This window comes from Myotis lucifugus, unplaced genomic scaffold (genome assembly GCF_000147115.1).
Source record: "Myotis lucifugus unplaced genomic scaffold, Myoluc2.0 scaffold_296, whole genome shotgun sequence".
NCBI lineage: Eukaryota > Metazoa > Chordata > Mammalia > Chiroptera > Vespertilionidae > Myotis > Myotis lucifugus.
In genome coordinates this window covers 655040-669185 of record NW_005871344.1, presented here as the reverse complement: position 1 = coordinate 669185, position 14146 = coordinate 655040, and the positions used below count along the sequence as shown (strand labels likewise).

Sequence of the window (14146 nt, the reverse complement as noted above, 5' to 3'; positions counted from 1 at the left end):
AAATGTTTCCTGGTGAGCTTTCTGGTCCCTGATATGCAATGGCTTCCTCTCTGGGCTCCATTACACTGTTGAATCCTCTCACTGATAGCACTAGAGTGTAACAAAGCAGACAGAAATAAGCAATGGGTCTTGCTACCTTGGGAGACCTAGGGATTAGAAATTGTGTTTTACTGCTCTGTTTAAGCCCCTGTTAAGGGAAAGGGAATGTGTCAGCCAGAGGCTGGTAACTTGTTTGGGTTTTATCTTATTGATCTTGCCTTTCCTGGGATTTAGTGTCCAGCTCTTGCCTGGAATCAAATTCTATGTCTAGGCTAAGTCAGTAAAACAGAAAATCTCTTGTAAGTATTTGCCTGGTTTTGCAATGTTTGATGCAATTTATGAATTAAAAGTCTTGCAAGACCAAGGGATCAAATACACATTAGGCCAACCTGTAGAAGTTGGGGGAAAGAGCCAAGGGCCACCCATGGTCAAATTCTTGAACTCTGTGAATTTAGGTTAAAAAAAATTGGCTTTAAGTTTTATTTTTCAGCCGTACTCCCTGGACACAATTTTCTGATTTTTCCCCATTTTTTTATAACCAGCAATGTTACAACTTGAAGAACTATATTTTTTCTATTAACCTTGCAATCTCAAAGTACAGTTGGCTAAAAAGATCACTGGCTTCCAGTTCCCCACAGATCACTGTGAGGTCCCACTCTCCAGCTTGTCTCCCCAACTATAAACAGAAATATAAGAGTCTCCAAGATCCCTTCTAGCTCAATAGGTTAATTCATTTCTTCCCTGTGTGTGCCATCCTAGAGCAGTGGTCAATGCAAAACCCATTTTTCCCTACTAAGCATTAACCATGGTGTCTTCTCTATTATCCACCAGTTAGCATCAGTGACTTATTGACTATATTCAGGCTCTTTAGTTTGACATTCAAGGTCCTCTGTAATCTGCCCACAGTTACCATGTTGTAAGTATTATTTCCCTCAATCCCAGGCTCAATAGACTATTTTCTATTTCCACCAAGTGCCATGTATGTTCAGCATTTACGTTTTTGCCACATGTCTCTAGTGTCCTTTCTTTATGTCAGCATTTAGTACGCATGCTGCCCCCAGACACAGGACCATAAAAGTCCTTGTTTGGTATATCATAGAATTCTGCAACAAGTCACCTGTTCTGCTCCTTCTTCTTCCTCATTGATCCCTGATTTTAGATATTTGGAATTTGCTCATGTTCCTATAATTAGCCTTGGGTATGTACTTGAAACCATGTTTTGGTAACTTTTGGGGACTCTAGTGAAATCTAAGCCTGGAAGTTATTGCTTGCTTCCTCCAATCTTAGAATAGTAACCTTAAGCCCTCCCCATTCCCAATTATTTAACTGATTTCCTTACAACTCATTGAAAGACTTAGCTAAAGCCATCTACTGGTCTATCTGGGCTCCTTTTTCCAACAGCTGGGCCATCAGAGGTGCTTCCCTCCTATTCAGTCTTTCTCCTATTGTCACTTACTGCATCCACCCTCTGTCACCTGCCCTTTCCTGTCAGCTCTGGAAATGACTGGATCCTAGAAAGCCCATGTCTGAATGCTGCCATCACACCTGGGTGAGGCCAGTGGCCATCTCACTTAATAATAAAGAAACTTCTGAGTGTTTTAGATTTTAGGAAGCCATGTCCTATAAGAGCAGTCTTATATGAAGGACCAGAGTCTTAAAATGTAAAGTTCCTAGTGTTTTTTGAGCCATCTCCTTTTAAAAGCTTTACAAGAACATTACATCTTTGGTCAGAAGCTTAGTTCTTTTATGGCATATATGTTCTTTAAAAATAAGCTTTGTGGTCAGGTGTATATGGCTCCAAATAGTAGTGCTGCAGGTTTATTTCTGTATTACCTTGTGTCAGGTACTTAATCTCTCTGAGCACCAGTGTCCTCACCTATGAAACGGTGTTGGTCTTACCTCCATAACTGGACATTGTGGGGAATATATGAGTCGGTTATATGTGAAAGTCTACACACAGCCACTGCCCCACACAATTTGGCTCCTTTACATTCTTTCAATAACAGTCTTTTCCTGGAACTAAAACACAAATTCCATTCTGGGAAAGGGCTTGTCAAGTTTGAAGACCGCCTGTTGGTTAGTAGTAGCCAGACCAAAGTGGGTCCTTGAGTGTCAATCAGGGGAGTTCAGATCTTTGAACCTCTACATTCTCATTGCCTATGGTTGTCTGAGTCACAGATCTGTCTTAATTAGTATGCATAGCCATCCAATTTCAACATGTTCTCACTGAAACTTTTAACCACAGGGATCTTGGGAGACCTCTGTCTGAACCTCTGTGGGTAGGAAAGGGAGGTGGAGCTCAGAGAGGGCTTGTTTAGGAAGGTCTCATAATGGACTGGTCTATGCCAGGAGGATTTCAAAGCAATTGTATGTGCTTTATCTCATTTTATTTCTAAGGGTCTGTGTGTGTATAGTGCATGTGTGTATTTATTGTGATTGTAGCTGCTACTGCTACTATTACTATTATTATTACTATTAATGGTACTATTACTATTACATACTGCTAAAGATAGTTGAGATGTGTCATAACAGAGTGGTTAAGGTCATGGTCATTGAAGCCAGACTGACTTCTTCAAAGCCAAGATGAGTTTTCTCATCTAATTGAAATGAAAATATGAATAGTACTCATTTCATGGGGTGGTTCTGGGTCTTAAACATATCAATATACATGAAGAGCTTAAAGAAGTATTTGGTCAGAGTAAGCACTGTTTAAGTTGTAGCTACTATATTGTCTTAATATTATTATTATTATTAAGACAATACAGTAATTATTAAAGAAATTAATTATCTTTAATTTCAGGTTAAGGAATTTAGCCTTCAATTGATAGTGAGAATATTAACCCTTCAAATGCCCAGGATGTTTGCTACTTACAATTTATGGTGATGTATATATTATTATAGCATTGTGCGAAATTTCCTTCACTAGACTCAGTTTCTTAGTCACAGGACCAGGCCTGACATGTAGCAGAAGGACAAAAAAAGTGCTAGAGGGTCCATGCTTCTCAAATTTGAGAATACTTATGTGGGAGGAATGGTGGCATCTCAGCACAGCATAAAAAGAGCTACAGGATAAAGATATTGCATTTTCATGGACTATCACATTTACTAGGGAAATAAAGGAAAGCTTTAAGTAACAGTGAACATCTAGAAATACTCTGAAATAGAAGTTCAAGTTTGCATGACTCTTGGGTAAGCCATTAGTTCTCAGAAGACCCTTGCACAGGTCTGCTTTGGGCTCTGCCTCTAGGACCCTCGGGGACACCTGATGGCTTTCCTCTGTCCTTTAGGCACCTTTGGAGTTAATGTTTGAGAAGTGCTGTCTTGCTTCATACTCTGAGAAGCAATTAGAGAAGATAGTAGGTTGAGTAAGGCTATGAAGAGTAAGCAGATGTTCTGAAGGCAACAGGTTTCTAAGGAGAAGAACAACATGATCAGAGAGACTTTTTTTAAGATCATGGGGTCAGCATTTAGCAGTGAATAGGAGGTGAAAGAGACTAGAGGCAGGGAGACCAGTTCAGAGGCTTCTGTAGTTGTCCAGAGGGGAGATGAAGGTGTCAACTGGTGGTAGGGTAATCCTCATGAGGCTATAGCAACAGGCTGGGGAGAATAGTTAATGTAGTAGAAGTGGGGACCACGAGCATTTGGGTCACTTCATGTAACTGACTTGTGCCTTCAGGGCCTGCTCAAGGCCATCTTGTATATACCACTTCCATTTGATAATGGAGTGCAGCTGTGCCTGCCCAACTTTATGGCTTGACAGGTTAGACAACATCCAGTTTATTATGGGAAGCTCAGGTCAAATGTTAACTTGGAGGCACATAGCTAAGCATTCAGCATTTACTAAGGACCAGTAGCAATGGTATAGGGATGGAGAGAACAATGTAAGTAAAAGGAGGCAAGAATGACCTCCTGAGGTAAAAGTGAAACCAAGGGTTCTTATGACTTTGAATAAATTTAGTTTTAAATCCTAGCTCTAGAAATCCTTTCTCTCTCTCCCCTTCAGAGACCTAGCCTTTTCTCAGGATAATCAGCAAGCCTGGCGGTGACAGTAGCCCACATGTGACCAATGGCCACATGGTCAGGACCTCTGGCGGGCTAAAATAGCATCGGGACCTAAGTTATATTTCAGTTCCTGAGCCCTAAGGTGGACCAATTCCCATGAGACCCAACAGAAGATGCAGAAACAGACCTCAGAGCTGTCTTTAAGACTTGAAGAAATGATTTATTATCCTTACCTTACCTTGGACCAATCAGCTTCCAGCACAACCCAGAACCCCTAACCCAAGGTGTCTGGTGATTTTGTCCGATATAATCTATAACCTACATGCCATCGGGATTTCAGGCTTTTGGAGCATCAGCTTCCTGTTTTCCTGGATGGTGCCATTCTTGATAAAACATTTCTCCATTGCAACTCCCAGTGTCTAGTGTTTGGCTCTGCCAGCACCTGGTGGACAAACTCTTTCTATTTTATAACAGAAGTAACCCAACATGCCATTTGTCTAAGACACACAATACCCAAAGGGACGGGGCGAAACCAGGGTATATATAATCTTTGGGAGGTTACAAGATACACTTTGTGATTTTCTTTTTTTGAGTTTAATTAAAACATGCTGGGTGTGGAATGGGTACTAGAGATAGTATGTTAGGAGTTCAGAGAAGGGAATGGTAGCTATGAGCTAGGTGAGGGAGAGGTGGGGAACAGAGAATCTTCTGAAGGAGATGGCACTTGGCCTGAACCTCAAAGACTTGGTAGGACTTTAGGGAAATGGAAGAACATTCCAGACAGGAAAAAGGCATTGAGCCTGAAGTCCTTAAAATAATACAACTTGGCTCCTGACTTTGATTCATGGGGGAGGAATTCACCCAAGGCCATCAGCCAAGTGGAAGAGCTCTAAGGTCAAGGACTGTACATTTTTCGTAGCATTTCTCATTTGTTTGAGCTTAAATGAAGCCGAACCCTGCAGGAAAAATGAGCACATGTTACACATCCCCAAAGCCAGGAGGCTTCATGGCCAGGAAACTATGCTGATGGGATAGTAATGCAAATGACTAATGCACCCTCCTAGGTCTCCTGTGGTTTGAGACCCCAGGAATCTGGGGCAGGCAGGCGACAAACAGGCTGTGGCTCCAAGTGAGGTGATGAAGCAAGAGGCAGCCCGGAGCGGTGAAGAGTGTTCTGGAAATTACAAGAGGGGTTCTTATCCAGGGGCCCTGAATGAGTCAGGTTACTTCTCTGGGCTTCAGTTTTCTCATTAAGATCTTGATTTGATATCCTCGAGGGCCATGAATTACCAGCAAGTGTAAGCACCATTAGCCAGGACTGTGTCTTAATGACGGGTGCTAAAACCACATACAGGCCCAGACTTAGGGACAAGTCATTTCACTCATGTTTCTGCTCATCCTTTAAGATCCAGTTGGCTGTCTTCTTCATTGGGAAGCTCTGACCCCCCCACCCCCCCCACACACACACACACACAGAGCTCATCACTATCACTACCGTCTTGTGTTCCTGTAGCACTTAGGAATGCATAATTGTCACAATAGGGACCTTGCAAGGAATTATTAAAGGGCCATCTTCTCTTTTTCCACTATGGGCATTTCAAAGGTAGGCAAGTCTTTGAATTAACTTTTTTTTTTTAAATATATTTTATTGATTTTTTACAGAGAGGAAGGGAGAGAGATAGATAGTTAGAAACATCGATGGGAGAGAAACATCGATCAGCTGCCTCCTGCACATCTCCCACTGGGGATGTGCCCGCAACCCAGGTACATGCCCTTGACCGGAATCGAACCTGGGACCCTTCAGTCCGCAGGCCGACGCTCTATCCACTGAGCCAAACCGGTTTCGGCTGAATTAACTTCTTTAGAGAAGAATTCTCTGCCTCTGATACTGGGCCTGTCCAACAATGTGGTGAATGAAAGATACAGTGGCCATGAGAGATAGGAAATTGCTCCTAATAAAGTTGGAGAGACTTATCTGTTACATGGCCTGTGTGAGTGGGCAACCTTTTCATCTGCTTGAGAGTCAACGTATGTTTATCATGAGGTTGGGATTCTAGATATTCTGGAAAACAACCTCCTGATTTACGTTTCTCCCCTAGCCCTCTACATTACAGTTACAATATTAGAAAGAAAACAGGACACAGAGTTAGAAAGTCATGGGTTCAAACCCAAGGACCACCATTTGCTTGCTATGTTTTCTTAGGAAATTCACTTAACCTGTCTGAGCCTTCATTTCTTCATCTACAAAATTCAATAATAATAATGACTCCAAAGGCTTACTATGAAGATGAAGTAAAGCAATATACGTAAAACTAGCACAAAGTTATACAAGTATAAACTCAATGCCTACTATGTGTCAGTCTGACACCCATATACAAGTGGGTTTCCCCGCAAGTTATTTGGAAAGTCAGGGGAAAATGGAGTTTTCTCCTAGGCAGAGGGGCTGGAGGTAAATGTACTTTCTCCCTGATCATATTATAGCAGAAAAGGATTGCAGGTGGGTAGGTAAGGCCAGGCCTGCTCTAGGCCTGGCAGGCATGCTGCTGGGCTTTGCTGTGTCCATTCTGGTGCCAAAAGCGCTCATCCACAAAGCAGGGCTTCACCCCCAGGAAACCACAGGAGCAGCTGTCCCCAGCTGTGCTTCCCCAATGTGACTTTGCTCTGCTGAGGCAAACACTGTGTGTGACCTACCGCCCAGCCATGCCCCCTTCTCCTTTGGCCAACAGGGACTCTTCTCAGAGCACCCCCCTGCAACAATGCGAGTCAGGTGACAGTCGCTGAACTACTCAGTGTCAGGCTGTTTGGTCAATCTGTGTTTGCTCATTGAATTTTCACCAGTGATGTAGGAATGTGAGGGATAAATATGTCACATGGGCTTCTTAAAGAAGGAGACTGACTTAAAGCCTTTTTAGCTCATGCATCACAAGTTTCCATCGATGGCTGTATGTTCATGGTCCACGATGCACATGGGATCCCATTTAGGTGATTCAAAATCACATGCTAATTGGTTTTCTAGACTGTAGGTTTTTTACTGTTTTATTCTTTGATGTTTAAGCTTCTTAAGTTGACAGTTAGCACTTGATTTGCTAACTTCTTCTTAGTTTTCATTTACATTGCAATTGTCTCAGCCAAAGGAAGTCTCCCTGGTGTATCTCACATTTGAGCCCTTTACTTTCTGTACTTAAAATTCCCATGATTCTTTGCTAATAGAGCTTGGAGGGCCTTGGAAACTATTTGATAAAACCCAGACATTTTATGAATGTAGTAATTTGGTTTTAGAAGAAAAGGAAATGACTTTGCTATTATAATAATCACAATCATAATAAGCAAGAATTATGATTATGACTAATATTTCTGCATATGTTGTATAAAGCTTTAAAATTTATAAATTATTTTTACTTAACTGATCTTGTTTGAAAACCATAGCAACATCAGGAAAACAGGACAGAGAATATTCTCATGTTTCAGGTGAGAAATAATCTCAAATGAAGTGAATTGCTCACTAGTTTTGTTTATTGTTTTGAAGGGCATTATAAAGCCAAGTTCAAGAAATCAGACAGATCAGAGTTCAAGGTCTTTTTCTACCCCTGGTAGAAGTATGACTTTGGATAAATTATTTAACTCATCTGAATCTCAGTATCTCTATCTGAAAAACAGACTTTTGTATAATTATTGATCATCTATTAGTACTTATTTTTAAAAATGGTGGTTATTAAAACAGATTACTCTGACTTTTTTACCTCAACTTCTTACCAATGAGGCCTATATGGTTGTCTGCTGCTCTCAGAGACGTAAGGTATCACTCTAGTTTAAGAGTTCATTCCTTTGCCAAATAAAGACCCATTCCTCTCCCTTAATGGGTGACCTCCTACTCATGGGCAAGGAAAAATAAAGCATAAGTTATGAAGAGTTACTACAGCCAGAGGCATCCTTCATGATTAAAGGCTAAACAAACAAGTCTTTAGAGCAAAGTAGAATGTTTCTTTACAACAATAAAAACAACCTTCTGCAGTAACATACACTGGCTGTTTTGAAGCTCTTTTTCTACTCCAAGGTCAGACAGAGGCTGAGACTTCATTATTCTTTCATCTCCGGAATTTACTCCATTTGTAGCTCTGTAAGAACCAACTCTTCTCTGTGGCCACCAAAAAAGCTGATTCCATTACTGCCTGCATTACTGGTGTGCAGCTTCCAGTAGCATCTCTCTCACCGTCACAGTCCCTTGCCTCTGCAGGTTCCTTCAATCTAATTGAAAACAGAACTTACCATCTTATGCTCCCCCAGCTCCCTCTGAATCTCAGTCTCAGTGAATGACACCAGCATCTCTTTCGTCAATCAAAACAGAAATCTGGCAGTTACCTTTGAATGGCAGAGGTAAGAGATAACCATGTTCTTTTGAGTTTACCTTTGAGGTGCCTACCAAATTCAGCCCCAATTTTAAAATTCTAATTCCACTATCCTCATTATAACCACTCCCATTTTCCACATTAACTGTTAAAAGACTCTCCCAGCCTGCCTTCAAAAGGTCAATATCACTGAAGAGCAATCTTGAGACACTTCACAGGTTCTATCATGGATGTCTTCATCTGCTATGCTAAGGAGTTAAGAATTTATTTGATAAGTAATAGGAAACCAAATGATGGTGTCAGATTTTCATTTTAGAAAAATCACTCTAGCTGCAATTAGAGATGCTAAATTAAATGGTATAAGCATAGAGGTCACAGGTCAGGCTAAAGAGATTATTCAGTAACAATGTAGCTGAAAGGTGACCAGAATCTTAGGTAGAGTGGTGGTGGTAAAGATGGAGCAGAGGAGACCGTTTGAAAAGTAGTGATGTGTAGAACTTAAAGGATTGATGCTTAATAGAGATTAGGGGATATGGGAGACCCAGATCTTGGATGACAAGATTTTTTTTTTGTCTTGGAATGGATGAAAACATTTATAATGAAAAACAAAAAACTCAATAAAATGAGCTTTCTTCAAATACCTCAAAAGCTGTCATAAAAACAAAACAAACCATGTATTGATCCACATTCTGAATCCCTTCTGAAAGTAAAACAAAAAAGGGTGAGGTTAGGAGAGGTAGATTTGAGTATGATATAAGTAGAGCTTTCTAAAATGTTGCTCCCAAATGGCTCCAATGGGATATTCATGGGTTCACAGGTCCAGTTCCTAGCTGTATAATATGAGGTGAATTATTAATGAACATGAAGATTCCTTCAAACATGGTGATTCTGGGATTCTCCAAGTTCCAGAGGGTCAACCTTATGAAGAGGCACAAAGATGCCCTGAAGACAGTGCTTGGCTGGCAATTTGGTGGCCAATATTCTGGTTCCAGTTCTGTGCTTGCCAAACTTACAGGGTGACATTAAGTTGTTTCCCCTCTGGACTCTAATACCCACCTACCTAAAAGATGAGGAGTTGAAGTAAATAATAATAAAAAGAAAACTAAAATAGTAATCACCCAGTGAATGGTAGCTGCTGTTATTGTGGCCAAGAATCATGTCCTGTGTTTCATACATAGCATGTTCTTTAAGCCTTGCAAATGGCACTGTATTATTAATTTCTCTACTTTCCTAATGAGAAGCCTGGAGCTCACAGAGATTATATCTTCTATCATTTTTACACTTTGTTATTCAATAGTCTTAATGCCAATGAGATTGGAGCTGAGTCTTGATACTGTAGATTCTAGAGAAAAGGCTCACAGACTGCTTCTGAAGTCCCCGCCTTTCTGTGGTTTGACTATTCCATCTTCCCTGGATTCTCCAAGAGACCCCAAGATCCTTTGTTCAAACTAGGCTGTATTTCAAATCAAGAACCATCACAATACACTAATTGACAAGGAACTTAAAGCTGGGTAGAGGACCTGATTATAAACACAAAAGGCACAAATGATGTGTTTGTCTCTCCCTTGAGGTCAGGTACCCAGTCTGATTACTTTTGTTTACTCAGTGCCCAGCTCAGGTCAGGCACCTCAGGCACTCTGCTAGTAGTTGTTGAATGAAATACTTCATAGTGGTTATAGAAAAATATATTCATAATATTCAGTACAGTATATGTACAATTCACATTTATGAGTATAGAACTAAGCCCAGAAAAATAGAAAAAAGACAGATTTGTGAGGAAAAAATTTGTGAGGAAAAAATTTGACATGCTCACTGCATCCAACTGGAGCTCTCCAACAGGCATCTGGATACTAATACACAGCATGTTAGAGGAGGAATAGAACTGGATTTAAAAAATTTTCAGTGTCTAGATAGGTGGCATTTAAATTCATGGGGCCAGATGAAGTCATCTAAGTAGTAAAAGTAAATAGAAAATAGGAAATAATCAAAGAAAGAATCCAGAATCTTTCCAATATAGAAAATGGGAAGACTCAGAGGTCCCAACAAAGGGGACTGAAAAATTGTAGCAAATTATATTGGAGAAAAACCAGGAGCCAAGAGAAGTGTCTCAGAAGCCAACTGAAAAAAATACTTTAAGAAGGAAGTGATCAGCTATTTCAAATGCTGCTAATAGTTGAAGATAATGAGACTCTTCTATAGTATTTGGCAATGTGAAGGTCATTGGTAATATTGATGAGAGCAGTTCAGAAGTGTTGTGGGTGAATATCCGCATGGAATGGTGAGCAATCATTTGCTTGCTTGATCTTCCACAATCCCATCCCTTTTTCTCAATCTGTTCTACTTTGCAGAGAAATTCAGTTTCTAATGTCCTTTACCAACTGGATTCAGACCAGATTGAATTTACAGTAGACAACGGCAGGAGATTAGAGGGCAGAAGAAGCCAGAGTATTCTCCCATTCTTCCTGCTTCTCCTCCATGGATCTGGCTACCACTAAACAAATTTCTCTCTGTGGTCCCAGCTCCCACTTGTAGGCTCACTGAGGTTCCACTTCCATGGAGCTCTGGAAGCAGTACCTCCTCCCTCTTTCTCTCAAGTCCTATCAATATAAGTAACTTTCTCGTGTGACTAATATTGGAGTTTCCTCACCTTCCCCTGCTCAATCTTGTCTCTCTTCCCCTTGCAGAGCCCACTCTCATACAAATCTGATTGTATTCATTCATTTTTGGTCAGCAGAATCCTGGGTCTACATTCCACACATTCTGGGCCATCATCCAGGCATCCTTGTGGTTTCCAAGAACATTTTTGAGAAGGACATGGGGACCCAAGTCCCAAGAACAACAGTTCCTTGGGTGTTTCTGGGATGGCTCATGGTATGAGCCTCTTTCTTTTGAGCTGGGGTAGAAACACTCCTCTCAAGTCATAAACCCTTCCTCAGATGTGGTGGGCAGGCTTGTCCACAGGAAAGGTTTAAGCAAATAGACCTGCCACCACAGTTTCCAAGTGTCCCATCCTAGGAAAGCTAAAAGAAGGCAACACACATAAATTAACTCAGCATGCTTTGCATAAATGAGTGGGAGGCAAATTTAGTGGGCCACAGAAATGGGAAGGGGAGCTTCAATTTCACCCAAATAATTTTTTTCCAGATTAACCACGAGTTTCTATATTTTAAAATCCTAAGATTCTGAGCTTCTTAGATTTTGAGGGTTTTGGGGGTATAATTCTTGTGTCTCTAAGGTCTCCCCAGTCTATAAACATAAGTTGTGACCTCTTAATAAGAATTACCCACATTTTTCTATCTATATTCCCCATTTGCTTCTGTAGGCTCATTGACCATCCTGGATGTCTTACTGCTGGCCTGGCTCTTCTGTCCCCCAACACTCCCTGACAGATGGGGTCTCTTTCATGGCTCTGGTTGACACAAGGCTCCAATGACACTGCTTTCTCCACTTCTCCCTTTAGACTGAGCAGTAGAAAAAGCCTGCAGGTGCCTCCCATTCTTTGTTGGTTCACTTAACCCTCCCTGTGTTTCTGTAAAAAGCCCTTTTATTAAAATATTATTCATTTAAGCCTTGTTGAGTCTGTCATCTCTTTCATTCCAAGATCATGACAGTACTTCTTGGAGTTCCAGAAAGAACTTGAGTACATTCAAGCAAATGTTTAGCATTGATTGCATGCCTGCTCTGGGTCAGGCACACAGCTTCCTCTCTTGTTCTCACTACCCTCACTGAGGTGTGTGGCTGAGAAGCCACTAGAAGACCTACCCCTCAAGGCTGGGTTCCACTTGGCTATGTCATGTACTACCCCTCACCTGATGTCCCCAAGGCTGCAATCTCATATTGTGCCAATGTGGAGTCATGGTTCTTAGAGTCTTCACTGTACTGAGGGCGCTCTAGTTCTGCTCAGAATTGAGGAGAACATCCCTCTCTTCTACTGTGACCATCTCACTAAGCACAGCTGGCCCAGTGTTTTACAGAATATCCTAATTCCCCAGAAGAATAGGACCCTTTAGTTTTCCCTGGAAGCCTCCTCCATAGTCTCTGACACAGGTATGAGCAACTGGGCCAGGAGCTGTAAGAGGATTGGGATAAAAAGTATACTATGACTAAGTCTGGGCAACACTGGGTTAAAAAAAGACAAAAAGGGAGTATTTTGTACTACTCAGAATGTTTCAGTGGACTGAGAATTTCTAAAGGGGGCCTATTGGGAACAGTATCTGCCCATGTTATTTGGTTATGGAAAACTTCCTTCAAGGAGTATTGCATGGGCCACCCCACCTCCCGCCCTGCTGCTGCCGCCACCACCCCACTTTCTTGGTGCCCAAGCCTGGCCACCATGCCACAACAAGAGTGACTTGTCCAAAATAGAAATCCATGGAAAGACTTTCAGCTCTGAAGAGGAAGAAGCTGATTATTGGAAAGATCTTACTATGACCTACAAGTAAAGGGCAGAGAAAACACAAGAGGAGCTCTGAGAATTCCAGGAGGGAAGCTGAGAATATGAAGCTGAATTGGAGATGCAGCTGCAACAAATTGAAACCAGCAACAGGGACCTCCTATCAGAAAATAACCACCTTCACATGGAGCTAGAAACCACCAAGGAGGAGTCAGAGACGCAGCATTCTGAAGGCTACTGGCAGATCTCCGCCTTAGAGAATGACCTTGCCCAGACAAAGGCAATTAAAGATCAGCTGCAGAAATGTATCCAAGAGCTGGAACAAGCAAATGGTGTCTTGGAAAGAGTGAAATGGGCCACGATCCTGTCTCTGGAAGAACTGGAGCAGCACTTGAATCAAACCATTGAAAGAAATGCCTCCCCAGAGAGCGAGCTTGACAAGAAGAATCTCCTAGAATCTGTTCAGCAACTGAAGGAGGAAGCCAGAGATCTGCAGCAGGAATTAGCTGTGCAGCAAAAGTAGGAGAAACCCAGGGCCCCCTAGCCCGGCTCTGTAAAAGCTGAAAGGACAGACGGCTGTGCAGGCCATTGGCTTGGTGCTGTCCATTCCCATGGTTCATCGGGGACCCAGCTCTAACTCCTGGGGACATTCAGATGTGGTCTGGATGATAGCATGGGTGGGACCCCCTCATGCCTGTGACCTGGATCTCAGCCCTCCACATCATGGCAGACCTGCTGTGGAAAGTAGGGGCACTGGAGTCACATCTTGCTGGAACTTCATGTATACAAGTAAACAGTCCCCAAACTAAACAAGTGGCCAGACCTCATGGTGGGGGAGCAAGAACAGAGATGGCCCTGACAGATAGCCCAGCAGCACCAGCATGCCTCTGGGCGACAAAGCCTTGGCAAAATGCCTGGAATATGGGAAGGTGCTTTCAAATCTGTCTTCACCATTGCTGACGTCAGCTCAGGGTGGAGTCAAGATGCTGCTTTAGGAAATTCACAGAACCAAAGCCACTGGCATCTGTGTGGGAGTTGTTACCTTTCTTCCTTTATTTAAAACAAAAAAGCTGAAACTGGTTTGGCTCAGTGGATAGAGCGTCGGCCTGCGGACTGAAGGGTCCCGGGTTCGATTCCGGTCAAGGGCATGTACCTGGGTTGTGGGCACATCCCCAGTGGGAGATGTGCAGGAGGCAGCTGATCGATGTTTCTGACTCTCTATCTCTCTCCCTTCCACTCTGTAAAAAATCAATAAAATATATTTAAAAAACAAAAACAAAAACATTTTATTGATGTCAGAGAAAGGAAGGGAGAGGGAGAGAGAGATAGAAATATCAATGATGCGAGAGGATCATTGATTGGCTGA

General features: G+C 42.0%; 1 pseudogene; it reads left to right on the top strand.

Annotated features, from left to right (window-relative positions):
• The first annotated feature begins 12607 nt into the window (after positions 1-12607).
• Positions 12608-13775, top strand: LOC102437433 (annotated as a pseudogene).
• Positions 13776-14146: the final 371 nt, after the last annotated feature.